The following is a 17426-nucleotide window of genomic DNA, read 5'->3' as shown; positions in this document are numbered from 1 at the left end:
CCTTCTAAGGAGTTAAATTAGATTGTAATTACCACTTTTAACACTTGGAGCTAACTCACTTTCTTCCAGGATGCAGACCTCCTGTAGGCTGTATCTGATTCAGTATCCCACTGTAGAGCCTACCATTACTTTCCATGCTTTAAATCTCTCTCCAGGCAAAGAGGCCAGACTTTCTTTGGATGTCAAAAACAATTTACTCACCCCCCCCCCGCCCTACCAAGAGTAGAATTCACATTGATTATTAGAAGCAATTCAGCACAAAACATAACACTGAAAATTAAGCAAATAGACATAAGCAAAATAAAATATTTAATACTGTCTTCAAAATCAGAGAGTAGAAAATAAAATCAACATCAGGGCTAAAGTAAGCGAGAGGGAAGGAGAGCGAATAACTTCAACAAGGCATTCACAATATAAGGACAGAAAGAAAAGTAAAAGCAAATTAAAAAAATAGGCTGTTTTTGTAAAACAAAGAAAGAAATCATTTCTGTACAGACAAAATAATTTAAATTAAAAAAAGCATACCATATTAATTTATAGTCAACTTACATCAACAAATTGCCCGCATGTTTTTTGGCATGAAAGAAAAATTTACAAAAGAAAGTTGTGTAAGAATGCTCTTGGACAAATAGAATTGCCACATTCTTGTAACTTGCTTTTTTTTTTTGTTGTCATTTCTTAAAAAAAAAACTTTTGAGTAAAATGTCTCATTTTCCAAATATAATAATTTACAACAGAGGATGATACAGGGAGGCAACAACACATACATCCACACCACATAACATAAAAATAAAAAAATCTGCACTTTAACAAATTTTTACTTTGAGGGGCTTAGGAGGGCATCGATTTTGAATTTGAAATAATTCCGATTGTAATTTTTAAAATTTAAAAAAAATTTAAAGAAAAAACCTGTTTACCTTTATAATTTGCCTTAAAAAAAAAATCTATGACTCTACAGGGTTTTAAATGAATTTCTGCATTGTTATAGGTTCTCAGATATATATTTAATTTTTATTTATTTTTTGTCTTTTTGACAAGTATTAGACTTTCTTTAATTTACGGGGATGGATGACAGCACAAAATTTGAACAATGCTAAAGAAAGGAGGGGTATGGGAAGGAAAGATGCAGAAAGGGTAGGGTCATATCTATGAGTGTACTACACAAGAGATGAAGATGATGGGAGTAAATGTGTAAGTGAGTCGCCATGTCCATGTAAGGGCGGCACGGAGTGATCTAGCTGCATTAGAGCTTCTGGCTGTAAGGAAGGGATGGGCAATATACAAAAACAAATGAGCCTACACATGCCCATCTACAGAAATAAAGAACAGAACTCTAACACTGACAATCTCACACACCCTAAGCTGCAACTTCTTCAACATGCAATTACTTCAAAAAATTATTACAGTTTAATTAACGATTTTCAAATGATAAAACAGTTAAACTTTTTTCTTGCTAAAAATAGCCAAAATACGTAAAATAATAATACTAATAATAGTGATCAAAAGCAAAAACAAGGAGACTAGATTTATGCATTCAAGTTGAACAACTTCATCGACAGCCACACAGCCCCATCTGGATTTAGGGGAAGGACTCAGAGATCGGCAGAGGCGATGGACAGGTACAGTTGTAGTATAGGGAGCCCGCTGGCAGCATTGATAATTACTTCCCTACATAGAAATGGCGCCGTCTGAATGACGTCATCCATTTGCCCCTTGCCACCCGCGGGTGCATGTGATTCCCAATGAGACGGGCTAATTTGAAAGATGTGGATGTGGGGATTCTGCAGCTGAAGTTGTTCCACATTTAAAGAGGGAGTGGGGAAAAATTGCAGAAAACAATTCATAACTTTTTTTTCTCATAATTTTGGATAAAACCAAATCTAAAGATCTAGCAATTAAAAAGAAACACACCAATATTTTTTATATATATAGATAGATATATATAATACAAAAAGCATTTAATTCCCAAACAAGAAGGGAGAAAAGAACCAAAAAAAAAAGTTAAAAAAAAAAAGTATTTCACACACTTTCAGAGATGAACAACCAGATGCACACGCTGAGGAGGCACAGACAGAGCAGTCAGGGGACACGTTTTTTGCTTTTCATTTTCTGGCTTGTTGATTCCCCTTTTGGTGATAGCCAAAATTAAAAACAAATTTTGCATTTTTTTAAAAAAGAAATTTTGCATTTTCTTAAATTTTTTTTTGAATTTGGTTTTGCTTCTTTAAAAAAAATAAAAAGGGCGTGCAGTCTGGATGTACGTCATAAGTAGACATCTTAAAAGAGGAGCGGCTAAGACTGACAAATGGGTAATCATCTATTGTCCTTTAATTGTAGGAATGTTAATCCAGTTCATACATGCTTAAAGTAAGTTGCATTTAGGGAAAATAGAAAAACAGAACAGCAAGCTAGGGTTGAGGAGAGGTCAGCAAGACAAACTGATTTGGAGGTAAGAGAAAGGTATCGGATTTAGTTTCACACCCTTCCAGTAGGAGCGAAGGACATCCCAAGGCTTTTTGCCAATTTCGAGAAGGAAAGTGTGGACATGTATATATGTATGCATGTTGGGGGGTGAAGTAGAGCCCATAGTGGCAGGAATGCAGGTAAAAATAGACATAGGTTCTGCTCTAGGAAACGTATCGCATATTTACTCATAGCCTAAGAAGACATATTTGATAAGGTATAGAGATTATAACTAACATTGTTCCATATGAGTGTTCTTGGGCATTACCAAATTGAAAGGGCACCAAGGGTGACAATAGGGACTTAATAAAATGAGACCGATAAATGAAATAGCATATATGTGTGTATATATGTGTATGTGTATATATATATATATATATATATACATCTATCTACCTATATCTATCATCTGTCTATATCTATCTATCATCATCTATCTATTTATCTATCGTCTATTTTTATCTATCATCTATTTATATCTATCATCTATCTATATCTATTATCTATCAATCATCATCTATCATCTATCTATCATCTACCTACCTACCTACCTACCTATCAATCATCTATCATCTATCTATCTATTTATCTATCATCTATTTTTATCTATCATCTATTTTTATCTATCATCTATCTATATCATCTATCTATATCTATCATCTATCTATATCTATTATCTATCATCTATCATCTATCTATATCATCTATCATCTACCTACCTACCTATCATCTATCTATCTATCTATCTATCTATCTATCTATCTATCTATCATCTATCTATCTTTCTATCTAATCTATCATCTATCCATCTATCATCTATCAATCATCTATACACATACTATGTTTTTTAGTAATTGAGGCAAAACCCCAAAGAGCATAATGGCATCATGTCCATGTCTGTAACCTACAATTAGGAGATGAGCCTGGTTTATTGGAGTCCATTGGGGAAAACCATACCAGTCTTCAAGAGACCATTTGGGAAACAAAATATTCCATTCAGCCTATCTTGAGAAAATGAGATAGAGAGAGAGGATGAGTGAGTGTATATGTGTATATGTGAGTATTGAGGGAAAGATACTGTGGAAGGGATGTGGGAAAGGAGTTTTTTTACAAATGGCCTCAGCTTCTACTGGAAGAGATCACAAGAGTTATAATCAATATTACATCCCTGTGAGAACATTAATGTTCAACCAAGGACTGGGAAACCTGGGTAGGCGAACCGCAAAGGCAAGACCCTTGAGAGCACCTGGTTCTGACAGCCAATTCCAATCACTCCCAAGAATGTTTATTTTGGGGGTGACTTTGGAAAATAGAATATACTGTGAGTATGAGTCAGACTTTTGCCCCCTATGGGACGCCCCTTTTATTATTTTATATTAAAATAATGATAGTAATGTGTCCCCATGGGTCAGTCCGTACCAAGATTTTTAGTCTCTGGTTTAATAATGGTAATCATTATTCTAGGAACTTCACAAAGGGCAGCTGGGAGGTTTTAGGAGGTGAAAAAAAATCCCAATAATATAGGAAAAGAAAAACCCTTGTTATTTAGGTGATTTTGGGGGAATGATTAATTATATTTTTAACATTTAATTTTATTGTATGAGAAGATCTTAAAATGCCCTTATGGCCCCACAAGACATCAAATGACTTCTGTCACACAAAGATAGTTATGACAATGTTCATATGGGCTGTTTTTGTATCATAGGCAATTTCTTAAAATAGGAAACATAACTGGTCTAAGTATACTTCCAGTGTATACATACTGCTGGATAATAAGGTGTTTTGAGGAAGACATAGCAGCACTCCAGGTCTCCTGAGGTTTCTATTGAGTAATTTACCTACTTCAAAGTAGCCTGTTTTAAAATTCATGTAAGTAAGACACCATTTACATTTTGGAAAATACTGGCTTAAATAATTGAACATACCAAAATCTATGGTTGTTACTTTGCAAATAAAATATGTATTTTTTAAACCCATGGAAGCAAGAGTTTCAAATGAAGCCAACACAGCCTAAATGCAGTACATACACATTTTTATAATATGTCAGCTATCAGTTAATATGCACAAAGTTTGTTTGGTTTCTATATTTCTATAATATTACTAGCAACTCATAATCATGTCACAGTTTCAGCTTTCATTAGCTGTCTACAAAAGGTTCTTATCAGTAACTACATGGTTCTGTATCTCCATCTCTACTGGGTATAAAGAATGCTTTAGGATTTTTTTTTTGCCAATGAAAACAAATAATACAATTACTTGACCTGATGCGGTATATTTTGATGTGACCATTTTTATTCTGCCATATCCAAATAATCCTGTTTAAATGTAAAGTCAAACTTTTAAAAACTGCAAATGCAATAAGATGAACTCTCATTGGTCAACATTCATCTTGGAGAATGCATTTTTTTTTTTCAAAGAAATAAGTTTCTAAACTGCTTGGAATTGTGCTTAAGAAGCCCAAAGGCATACTCAAGTAACTCAAGTTGCAAACCTACCTCTCTGAGAGAGTGGGTCCTACTTGCTAAAGGGCATTGTCTTCAATGTATCCAAGTGAGGTAGAAGAAGGCCCAAATGAATTACTTTGCATGAGATTAAATATTTTAAATTTCTGGGGGGAAATCCTGGGGAGCAGAAGAAAGAGGGAAACTTCTTGGAAGTCTGACTACAATCTGAGGGAAGACTTAAAAAATTAAGCAGGATGATCAAAGGAAGGAGTTTGCAGAGCAAATAGCTCATGAAAATTTTCAAGATTTTTCATCAGATATATGTGGTAAACTTCCTCATCTGTCCCTCCTACAAAATATTCAAATACATTTCATCAATTGTTATTTTATGTATCCATGGGATGAAGGGAGGAATTCTGGGAGAATTAGTGGCTCAGGTCTCAATCCCAGTTTGGCTTAGAAAAAAAATGGAAACTCTAAACTTGGATATGGAACCCTAGAAACATGAGGATTATTCACAAACTATTAGGATGTTCTAATACTATTGAAGTCCAAGACATTAGATAATATAAAATATTTATTTTATCAACATAAAAAGCCACCTGTGTGCCGGTCAGAAATGAAGGCTCTGTCTGAAATACTTTGTTCCTCTAGCTTTAATAGCCAAAGACTTTTTCAACTTTCCTCCTCCTGTCCTGCCCTCTCATATCTTCATCACTTGGCTAGCCCCAGGCTTGCACATGGGCTACCTTAATTTTCTGGTTGATCCCATCCAGCTCCTTGGCTGTAAAACCTACCATTCTCATGAATTCCAGTTTCAACTGCCTATTCGACATTTTTGCTTCACTAACTAAAAGGCTTCTCAAATTCAAAAGGGACTAAAACAGAATTCTGGACTTGACTCTCCTCCTAAATTTGCACCTCCTTTCAGATTTCCCATATCTTGTGTTTGATCCAGGTACATAAGACCCTAATCAGTCATCATACTTGATCCCCTACCTGAACTCACATCCACATATCTAGTGTAACAGGAAATTCTTTTGACTCCTCTTTGGCAACAATTTCTAATATATCTATTTTTGTCCATTGTCATTACCCATGTCCTAGAGTAAGCTACCATAATTCCTTGCTTGGACTCTGCAGTAGCCTCCCAATTCTTTTCCCCACCTCCATTTTTGGCTTCCTAAAATCCATTCTCCATGATGAAGCTGAAGTGATTTTTAAAAACTGTACAATATAAATCAAACCAAGTCACTTTCTTGCTTAAAATTTTCTCAGAATTGTCCAAATCAAAATTCTGTACTCTGATCCACTGTAAAAGTCCCCTGTGATCTGCCTACCACTTCAGTCTCATTTCCTACAGCTCCCCCTGACCCAGAATGTCTCAGACTCTGGCAATATCCTCCAGCTCCCCTTGTAGGACACTCCTTTTCTTGCTCTTTGTCTGGCTAGTTCCTTCTGGTAGTTCAGTTCTCTCCTTCAGTTTTACTCCTCAAAGAGGCGATCCACAACTACCTAAGCAGCAGCCTGCTCACTAACTCATGATTCTGTGCATAGTATTTACTAGTTGACTTTTGCCCACTTATTTATGGAATATAAGCTCCACGAGAACAGAGATTTGCCTTATTCTCCACTGTACTCAGAACAGTGCTGGATTCATAGTGAGAGCTCAGGGAGGCCACTCCACTGTTCTCTTGCAGTGCGCCATAGCTGCTAGCATACTGTTTTTTAGACACAAGGTGCTGAATAAATGCTTTGTAAACTACTGAAGCACTACATTCTCTATTCTATTTTCTTTTACTCTTCTCTAAACTGGATGGGATTTCCCTGGGTTCTAGTTAGCAGTTCCAGTGCAAATTGGACCTTCTCATCCACAGCTGGCTTAAAAAGCTTTCTGAAAAATACATCACTATCTAATTCATTCTCCCTTTCATAAACTGGTAGTGGGATATTTATTAAAAACTCAAGCTTTCCTTTGAGTTATGAAAGCTAAGGAGAAAATAAACATGATATTCAGATCTACAGCTGCCAGAATTTGATGCTTGTCTTCAGGCAATAGGAAGGAATGGGCCAAACAAATTAAAAGTGGGAGGAATGACGATCAGGGTAGAGAAATTTACTTGGTTATCTTTGCCTGCTGTGACCCTGCAGCCACCGACAGCAGAACCTGGCAGCAGTGGGACTTTTCTCCTCAATTGGTACCATGACACTTTATGATTGTGTTTATATAGTAATGAATTATTCAATAATGTTTATTTTGCTGCTATTTTCCATAAAAGCTCCTCTACTCTGCCATTGTGACCAGAATTCTGACCGTTTTCTTCGTGCTGGTGTTTCTTTGGGTGGTAGCAGCTGGGCTCCATCCTGTTGCTTCTTCTCTGGGGGGCCCCTAAGTTCTCTAAGTCATCCGCAGGAAATAGCTGAACTTGACAACACATTACAATAAAAGTCGCCATGTCTCGAAAACACCTCTTTCCCACTAAAATCTATCTTCATTGCAAGGAATGTGTAGTGTTCATAAAATACCACCAAGGACTTTTTATAATTAATGGAAATTAGTACTGTACAAACAAGATGAAAAGCTTGCCCAAGACTTATGCAGTTGACATTAAGATGATGTACCATGACTATATGACTTTGACTCTGTCAGACCTGAGAGTCAAGCAGCTGGTTTACCAGGGAGGAGAAACCTGCAGAGATGGCTAAGTGGGCAAAGTACATCTCATGAGGTTATTTTTAATTTTTATAAACAGAACTACTGTAGATAAGGGAAGGCACTATGAGAAATCTCCTACTCATTCCCCAAACTCAATGCATATGAGCTTCCAGATTAGTAAAGATATATGCTGAGGACAAATGCATACAATTAGATGGGTAACATAATGCTTTCCTCAGAAATACGGGAAAAGAGTAAGAAAATATAAATTATAACTATATAGTTAAAGCATGAATTAACCAGAAGCCTACTCCTGGAAGGAGTTGTTCTTAAGAGTTATTGAGAACTTACTCTCTGCCAGACATTGTGTTAAGTGCTTTAGATATTTTATTTCACTTAATTATTATAAGCATATCTTACATATCGGTAAATGTTGGTTGACAGAGTTAATTTGCTCAAAGTTACACAGTTAGAAACCTGAATAGCTTTGACTGTACCTAATCCTATGTTTTACATTAAACCACAATACCACCCTTAAACAGAATGTTTTTCAGCATTAAGTTGTCGGTGAGTATGGGAAATTACAAGGAAGCTAATCTTTAGGCACAAAAACAACTGCCATAGGACATCCTAGGTTCTGTATAGCTTTGAAATTATTATTGTGCAATGAAATGTTCAAAGGGTCTCTGAGGGATTTTTTTGCACAATCTCAGGTCACCTAAGCCAAACCTACTAACTCAGCCTCTGCTGAGAGTAGTAGGAATAGGAGAGCAGTCAGTCAGTGTCTGGCTATCTGCATTTTTAATAAGTTCCCCAAGGAGCTCTTATGCAAAATCAAGTTGAATTTATAGTCAAAAGATCTCAGCTAAATTCCATCTGTGATCTACCCTTTGTGACCTTGAATAAGCCATAACCTCTTTTATCTGTAAAATGGAGATAAAATAAAGATAAACTTCACTAGATATTTAATTAATGGAAGGAGAAATTTGATATACAAGCATTTTATAATTATAATATTTACAAATGGAGTTTCAGAAATTTTCTAAGAGTAATAAATATCTTACTGGCACATCAAATGCTGCCTAACAGTTTCTAATACATGAATTTTAGGACCACATAATAAATGCTTTTAGATACTCTAATTCTAAAAGTAACACAGTAGAAGCATCAGTTATCTAATAAGTTCCTACCAAAATGGTCTAAATGATTTGATTCCTTTGTTATTTTCTTGAACTGTTAAATCGTAAGTGCTCTCTAAATACTTCCGTCTCATATCATTTTCTTTTATGCCATGTAATACTCCATCATTGGCCCTATACAACAAATTTTGAAAAGCACCATACACTGATTGTTGGAGAAGATCATTACATTTTTTTCATACCTTATTATTTTATTCTATACTTTAGGCCCAAACTGGTAGGCTCCACTAATTGATCTAAAGCATTAAGTAAAACGAATTCTTCTGTACTCATTGAACAGGCATAAATGCTACTAGCACAGTGTCAGGCAGCCCAGAAGACACAAAAATTAGCTTTCGACTGTGTTCTTTCCGAACCACAGAGCTTACCATGTCTGTTAGAGTAACATGGTGTTAGGATAAGGATGAAGAAATAGCCTGGCTGCGGATTAGTGTTATAAACTGAGAAAGAGTTATAGGCAGCTTTGAAGACACAAGTCTGGTCACTTTTAATGTCTTCTTGGTCAGACTACATCACCTTTTTTTCAGTGTGGTCTCCAATACTATTTCTCAATGGTAATAGTAAACAGATCTTAATATATTTTGTTTTTGCTATTGCTATTTTAGATGGATGTTACCTGATTTTTAAGTTTTCACGCTACATGTGATGACCATATGAGGTATCTGTTAAAAAAAAAAAGATTTGAGAAACATTGAAGGTTTTATTTTTAGCAATTGTGACACATTTAATTTAAAAAGTCAGCATGATGGAAGCCTGGAACCCATTTACAATCTCTATCTTTATGAAGAAGTTTAATGTGCTCACATGTAGTGACTCCATTAGGATGTTTGCTTATTAATTTTATTCCTGTTTCATAGTATTAATCTGTAGTTAATGTTTTCCCCAAATGCTATTAGCCAAAGGGTCATATATTTGTTTTTTTCAAATAGATGGATAGTAATGAAAACTGAAACAAAACTCGATAAGGGCTAAATATTGTCTTTGCAAAATCACATGGCCTAGGGCTAGTCTTATTTTGTTTGTGCTATCAGGTGCCTCCTCTTACAAAAAAATAAGGCTGATTTTTAAATTATATATCATTGAGTGATTCAATACAAATTATATTAGCCTTAATGTAAACATCTCAAGGAAAATTCTTATTATCTTGTGCTACTCAGCAAAGGTTTTCTGTAGGGCAGATTATCACCACTCACCTCCTACTTTGAAGGACAAATGGGCAAGGCCATAGAGCAGATCCAGGGTTGAAAGTTATATAAGTTAAGGACTAGGGCTGGAGCGATGTGACAAAAACTTAGAGAAACCATTTTGTCCTTATCATATCAATTTTGTTTTTGTTTTTGTTTTGGCTCAACTCAAATTTTCCTTGCAGATGAGGGTGTGTGTCTTATGTCTTTGAAAATATTATTTAGTAAGAAACAAGACGATCTCCTGTTTTGGTACATGCATCTGTCAGCTTGAAAGTGAGGGTGCTTCGCTGTCCAACTCCAGGAGACAACTCCTATTGTAGTCCACATAGATAGCATCCCCTGGAGTTGAGCAGTGCAAGGTCTGCACACCCTCATGCAACTACCCTGCTCAAAATACCTCTCTGCTTATGAATAGCATTTGTAGCTCCTCTGAATAAACCTGTTCATTCTGGGTTTTATTCGTTTTGGTTGGTGTGGCAAGATTTAGAACAGTAGCACAGAGTGGACTACTGTTCTTGGTCATTGCTACTTAAGGTTGTAGGCGGTGTTGACCAGATGAGTAAAGATGGTAAAAGCACAGCTACTATGACCATAGTGAATAAATGCCTGGGAAATAATTATTGAAAAATAAAATGGCAATTCCCAGCGCATCCTGTGGATCTGGCTGATAGGCACAAATCAAGAGGGAAAGATACTGTACGCAGAGCTTAAGTACTGGAAAATGTCTGGGCATTTTAGTTCCTAAACAGCCTTCAAATTTGAAGAAGTTTGATTAACCCACAGTCCTTAGGACCTATTTCCTCGGTTTAGAAAGAAAGAATCTAAAAGCAAAAGCTTAATAATGTGGAAGTCTTGAGAGAATAACTCTCTGATACTTTTACAGAAAGTCACATCAAAGGACTATTAGTGATGAAAAGACTAACTTTGTAAAGCTGTGGTGTTCACCATTTGTGGCCCAAAGGATAAAGAAATGAAGGAGAAAGCAATGAGAATATCTACTCAGCATGTTTCTAGAGAAACCAAGGAAGTACGTAAAATCGAACGTTGCTGGGCCTTTCCCCACAGGTTTTACATCCTACTAACTAGCAAAGCTTCCAGAAGGTAAGCTCTCTTGCCTCCCTAGAGAACATATAACATGATGAAGCAGGGCATGGAGACAATCTTACTGGTTATGTAAGCTCAAGTAAGTGACTTTAATTCTCTTAGCCCCATTTTATTGCCTATAACATAGAAGGATTAGATAAGATGATCTTTTGAAAAGAATCAATAACTTAAGAAAGATGCCTAAAACTATTTCAAAGCCAGTATTACTACTTCTCAAATATTTCAAATTGATTGTAGTTACTGGTTACCTAGTACTGTGTCATTACATAATAGCATATTTTTTATGTTGCCTTTCCTCTCAGAATTAAAAGTCAATTACATAACCACCTCCCAACACTCCCTCCTTAGTGGGTCCCAGGAAGGGATAATGACTTCTGTTTTCCTGCAATGAGAGGACAAAATCCTGGGATAGGGTACTAAGAGTATTATCATGAGTATTAGGGCTAGTGAGCAGAGAAAGAGGAAAATCTAGTAATTCAAGATTGAAGGTTTGAAAGCTGATTTCCCACTGTGCAGATTAGCCACTGACAGGGTCCCATGTGGAAATCAGGTAACAACAAAATGATAGACCAAGGGAGACAATATAAGAGCCAATGGGTCAGAGATTTTTTAGATGCCTCATAAATGACAAAATTTCAATCTAGCAACTCCGGCTTTTTGAAGAAAGTGTTGGGCACGATTGACTTTTATCATGCTGGAAAAATCTACACTTCTAACTTTTTACTGTGCTAATGTTCAGATAGATGAGGTTCTTTGGAGCCCTTAACCCAAGGTGTTCTGAGACTACATGGGAACAATTACCCATCTGTATTCTACAGCTACCAGCAGCTCTTTCTCTGTTGGATAGCTCATATTATAATGGTGACCAAATAAAAGAAAGCTACATAGATTTTGAAAAGCATAGTTAGGAAACACCATGGGTAGCTTTGTGTCATGTGGGCTAGTTTCATCTGTTGTCCAGAACTAGAGCTAGGGTTGACAGTGAAAGTGTAATGTGTCTTAACTAAAGAAGGGATCTTAGGTTTTAATAACCTTAAAATGTATCAGATGTCCACTGGCAAGTGTTTCAATGAGAACCGCTCAGGCTTGACCCTCTGGCCTTAAGCATGGAACTGGCTGCTTCAAGAAAGCCAACTGGAAAGGCAGAGCAGGCACTATTAAAACAGCAGCCATGGATCACACTCAGCACCTCCTTTGCCATTTGCCAATGGGTTCTTTTTGATGCACAGAACCACTGCAGTCCAAACTCCTCGAACTGTTGGTAGCATTCAGTTGAACTCTGTTTAGAAGAGTAATTTTGCATTTGTTCTTCTTTTCTCTATATAATGTTAGAAACACATCTTATTGGCAAGCATTCTCCTCTAATGATGCAGATGTAGGAACTTGCAAATCCACTGCGGAGCAGAGCAGAGCATTGTGTTCTGATTGAAAACTATGAAGTTTTTAATAACTAACCAAAGATAAGCTAGGCTATTCCATTCACACCAGGATTTAAATTGCATCCTGCAAACAATGGCCAGGTCTGACAGGGTGATGTCAGTTTTCTTGTGTAACACTTATGATTATCAACCACAAAAACCATGTGCAAGGGTGTGGTTCAGTGCTGAAATCCTAACTATCTAGACTCACACTAAATCCCAAACCACTTTACTTATGAAGAAAAACATGAACCCCAGGGCAATGGCTTCATTCTAATCTGAATAATTATATTGATGGCCACAACTTTCTTCCATTTCAATCTCTCAATTTTGTCATCTAGGATGTAGCTATTCCATTCATCCTGCATACCACATTCTCATCCCCTTGAAGCACACGTTCTGCCTCAAAGGGGCTCTTTATGAGCAAGGGTAGGCATAAACCCTAGAACAGAAGTCTGAAGAGAGTACAAGGAGAAAACAAAATCGAAATCTTCAGACACCAAATTTTTTCAGAGTTAAGAAAAAACTATTCTGAGAGTGATATCAATATTTATTCTTCTACACCTTTAAGAGGAAAAGTGTTAAGGTGTTGATGAAAATAGTTTAAAATGAAACAGTTGTGTATCCTCACAAAGCCCAGTGACTGCTAACTGCAAAAGGCAGGTTCTAAAAAGGGCCCTGGTGTCCTTCTTGTCACCATGGGCATAGAAACAAAAAGAACATTCTTGCTTTTGAAAGGGACCTCATAAGGTGGTGTCCATGTTTGGGGAAAGTTACTAAAGTTGCTCTCTGAGGAAATTAGGGTTTGAAAAGAGAAATGTGGAAAAGAAGATGAAGGATGTCTGAATCTGGCTACTGCAAATCCTGGTACGGGATGTTTGGGAATATATGTAAATGCTTAAGATTTTGATTTAGACTCTGTCATTTCCAATTATTTATTATTAATTTAGAATACCACTTTTGGCAAAATATTTAACTAGCCCCTATTGTGTCACGTTGAGTGTTACAGACTTCACTGGAATACAAACAAGTATAGATATACACATGGCTATATTTTGAGTGATAAACAATGTTTTCAACAGTGACATTTCATGTAAAACACTGTTGTGTCTTTAGCTGTGAAGCTGAGCAGCAAGTGATGTATAGTTAAAGTGGCTGGTTTAAGAAATGGAAAGGTCGAGAGAAGCGGGCCTTCCAGGAGACTTGGATAAGGCATCTTGTTGCATATACTCTGTGCTCACTCAGCAGCTATAAGAGCAGTACTTGGAAATTCCTTATCAGCTGAGAGAAAGGTGGCAGAGATAGAAATAAGAAAATGAAGAGAATGGGCTCTGGGTGGAATGTAAGCATTTGCAACGGAGTTTCCTTTTCTAGTGGTACTTTAAATCTCAGTAGTTAGTAAAAAATGGTGTGTGTGTGTGTGTGTGTGTGTGTGTGTGTGTGATGTTTCTCAAGGGCTAAGAGAATTTGTTAATATTATTGGTGGGTGTGAGACATTCTGCTTATTTAATTACCAGCTCTCTAGATTTCCCGTCTGTCTATATAGTCATTGTTTTGCAGTGTGACTTTCATAACAAACAACCTGAGAGTTTGTATGGATTATACTGTACATGCTCTTTCAAGTGTGTTTTTTGGGGGAGGGAAGCCAGAGCTGTAATCCTCTGCCTGTTCACACATACGATGTTGTTACTTGGCAGATATGTGTTAGAATGGTTGTTTCAGGTTGCAAAGAGTATTACACACCTCAGTTATTTTCATCCCAAAGGTTTCAATTAAATAATATTGTGCTGTATTTGCATAATTATTAAATTTAGCTATATGGCAGAGTTTCCAATCTGAATATTTAAATAAAAAATGTATGTATGTCAATTAAGAATTTTAAAATTATCAATCAGTTGGCACCTCTAGAGATGATCTGCTAATGTACTGGGAGAATAAATATGGTATCATTTATGGAGGATAAATATGGTATCATTCATGGAGGAGATGATGAGTTTCTATTCTAAAGGGTGATCTCTCAACTTTTTTGTATAACAAACCCTACTGAAAAACTGATAAAGTTTGCATGCTCTTTTCATATATAAAGGCTCTTGTACATAATATTTTGGGAAGAAACTCAGGAGATCCTGTCCCTAAACCCAAGCTAAAATTTTAAGAGGACTACATTACAAAAATAAGGCAAGAAATAATATCTGTAAACATGACATAAATTTTAGAGTTATATTTACATGTGAGGTAACTGTACAACAAAAGCAACAAAGGGATTAATTCTCATTACTACTATAACTAGTAATGGAGTTTGGTTCACTGGAATGTAATGCATTCTTTTACCATCTCTAGTTACCTGAGCTAATATAAAAGGCCATTATTAAGAGTCTAGTCTAAAATTTGCCTTCAATGTAAAACCTATTTTATTCTAATATAATGAGGCTAGATATCGTTACATTTGATATCCATCAGCACTGGTTAAATGAACCCAACCTCAGGTGCAAATCTAATAGAGCTGAATGTTAATTAATGTGATCCAAACAACTTATCATTTCAGCCTTGCTTCTATTAGGGAAGATGCACTATAGCTGCACGCTAATAGAAAAGCCTGTTAGTTGCACAGATTCCAATTTCCTTTATCTACATTAGTCACTGAATGGTAGGTTTCTTTTCCTGAGATTAATATTTTTTCATTGTTTCTCTTTATGTTTAGAGAATTAGTGTAAGACCATAAAATTCTGGAGCAAGATTCAGTGGATATATTTAATATATTTTAATCTGATAGTTTCATTTATAACTTTTAATCTAGGAGGAAAAAAAATCCATTTTCCTCCTAAGATTCAATTTTGGTGTCCGAATGTGCAGTGCCAGACAGTATTAATATCAGACGTGGAAGGCTACTTTATGTTTTCATATATATTTCAGCCCCACAATAATCCCTGGATGGATGGAGCAGATATTATTTATGGCGTAAAACAAGGTTTCTCAATCTCATCATTATTGACATTTTGCTTTCAAAAATTCTCTGCTGTGGGAGCTGTTCTGGGCACTGCAGGATGTTTAGCAGCATCTCTGGCCTCTACTTACTAGATGCCAATAGCATCTCCCAAGTTGTGACAATCAAAAATGTCTCTGGAATTGTCAATTGTCCCCTTGGGGGCAAAACTGTCCTCGGTTTAGAACCATTGGTTTAAAAGTAAAGAAACTACATTGTAGAGAATTTAAGGCATTGGCTCAAGGTCATGAAGACACTGAGTAACCGAGCCTGGGCTACAGATGTCTCTGATATCCAGTTCTCCCTTCCTGCCATGGGCCACAACGCAACTTACAATGTATGTCATATTGTGATTCCTTTAGTATTTCTGTTGAACCATGAATATCATTAATATAGATAATAGTGTGATATCATTAATATATGTAGGAGGCAAAAGGCACCATATATGAAAGTGCTTAGTTAATGCTAAAGTATTATAAAATTTTCACATGTGTATGTGTATTTGAGAGAGAGAGAAAGAGCATCTACTCTGGGGGAAATCACAAAAAAAAAGCATAATGAAAAACCCAGAGCAAGGAAAGCTGGAAAATAGAAGGTTCTGCCACTGATTTCATGCCCCCAACAGCAGAGCTGATCTTCAATAGCAGTTTAGTACTTAACACAATCTGGCTACTGTTGGTGTCTTTCCAAACCACTCTTTTAGCTGTTACAATGGAATTTTGCCAGCAGCCAAATTATCAGTTTATAGCCTCCAGTGAAAAGCAGGTACAAACAATGAAAATCCATCCCCAGTGCTTCTAAGACTAGTGGAGCTGCTATGACCATGCCTAACTGAAATAGCTTCATCCTCCAGACATATTGAAAGAAGTCAGAAAACCCTCATGTTTCATAAGATCAAAATAAACCCAGACACAATGCCTAGGTCCATAGACACCTGGCGTCGAAGGAATCTGTGGATATATCCTCAGTTCTCACAGTTGCATGAGCTTCAGGAGCAGGGGCAAAACGCAAAGGACAATCCACACACCGAATCTAACTGGAGGAAGATCGTTCCCACCTGCACGTGTGAAACACCACAGCCTGACACAGTTCTCCATTAATGTCCTATACATGACCAAATCTCATGGGAAAACACTCGCTAGCTCTTGACTAATGAAAGATGAGATTATGCAAAAGAGAGAGAAGTTGAGGAGATGGGTCTGCAGTTCTATTACACTTGGGAGAACGTATTAAGTTTCTTGTCTGTTTGAACTAAATGACATAGCTGGTGAAAAAGCAAGCACTTTTCTTAAAATGCTCTCAGCAGCCCCAATTTCTTATTGCATCTACACTTTCCCCTCATTTTTCTATTCCTCACACTTCTCTGGTGGTCTCTTTCTAATAGGACTGTCAACCCTTAAAGACCTCTGGTACATCCTAGAAGCTTATCTGTCAATTTAATATTTGTGTCATCTAAAAAAAAGAAGAGTGAGCTTATTCAACTTTCTTCCCATTTCATCAATCAGTGTGAAAGAAATGAGAGAGAAGACTAAAAATAGGTCGCGTACAGCTACTAACAATGTCTTGCATCAAATAACATGGAAAGTTCACAAAGTTGCTTAAATAGTTAACCGAACAAGTCTCCTTTTATGGAGTAAATGAGGTAGGAGGTAGGCAGTAGAACAAGGTGGTTTAGTCCACTAAAACCAAATGGAGAGATTATTTTGCCTGCGTCTACATTTACCCAAACTCTGGTAAATACGGGGTTTTTATGTAAAGTAGACAAGAGGACTGGTTTTCCTCTACTGACATATAAGTAGATCTGTGCCACTGAATAGTAGATCAAGACTTCCTTTTCCTCGTTCTGGCTAATGGCATCAAGCAGGGGTTTAGGAGGACGCTAGGGCCTGTGGGCTACCTCTAACTCCCTCCCAGGCTTTGTGCAAAAGGCAACATCCTCCTTCTGAGCACCACCAGCCTCCTTATCTAGTTG

The 17426-nt window shown here is 36.6% G+C and overlaps 1 protein-coding gene across 33 annotated transcripts in view; it reads right to left on the bottom strand.

Moving 5' to 3' along the window:
* The window catches only part of NRXN3 (neurexin 3), a 1418420-nt gene that overhangs the window by 9354 nt on the left and 1391640 nt on the right, over window positions 1-17426 (bottom strand). For 3 of the 33 annotated variants that reach the window (XR_004956343.1, XR_004956344.1, XR_004956345.1), the window contains one exon: window positions 550-1256. The exons of the other annotated variants lie outside the window; for them this stretch is intronic. The gene's annotated coding sequence lies outside the window, so the exon portion shown is untranslated. The remainder of the gene's footprint in view (window positions 1-549; window positions 1257-17426) is intronic. 33 annotated transcript variants of the gene reach the window in all.

The sequence above is a fragment of the Rousettus aegyptiacus genome, unplaced genomic scaffold, assembly GCF_014176215.1.
Source record: "Rousettus aegyptiacus isolate mRouAeg1 unplaced genomic scaffold, mRouAeg1.p scaffold_m13_p_3, whole genome shotgun sequence".
Classification (NCBI taxonomy): domain Eukaryota; kingdom Metazoa; phylum Chordata; class Mammalia; order Chiroptera; family Pteropodidae; genus Rousettus; species Rousettus aegyptiacus.
Note: the sequence above shows the minus strand (reverse complement) of the source record. Positions and strands in the feature narration are given on the sequence as shown.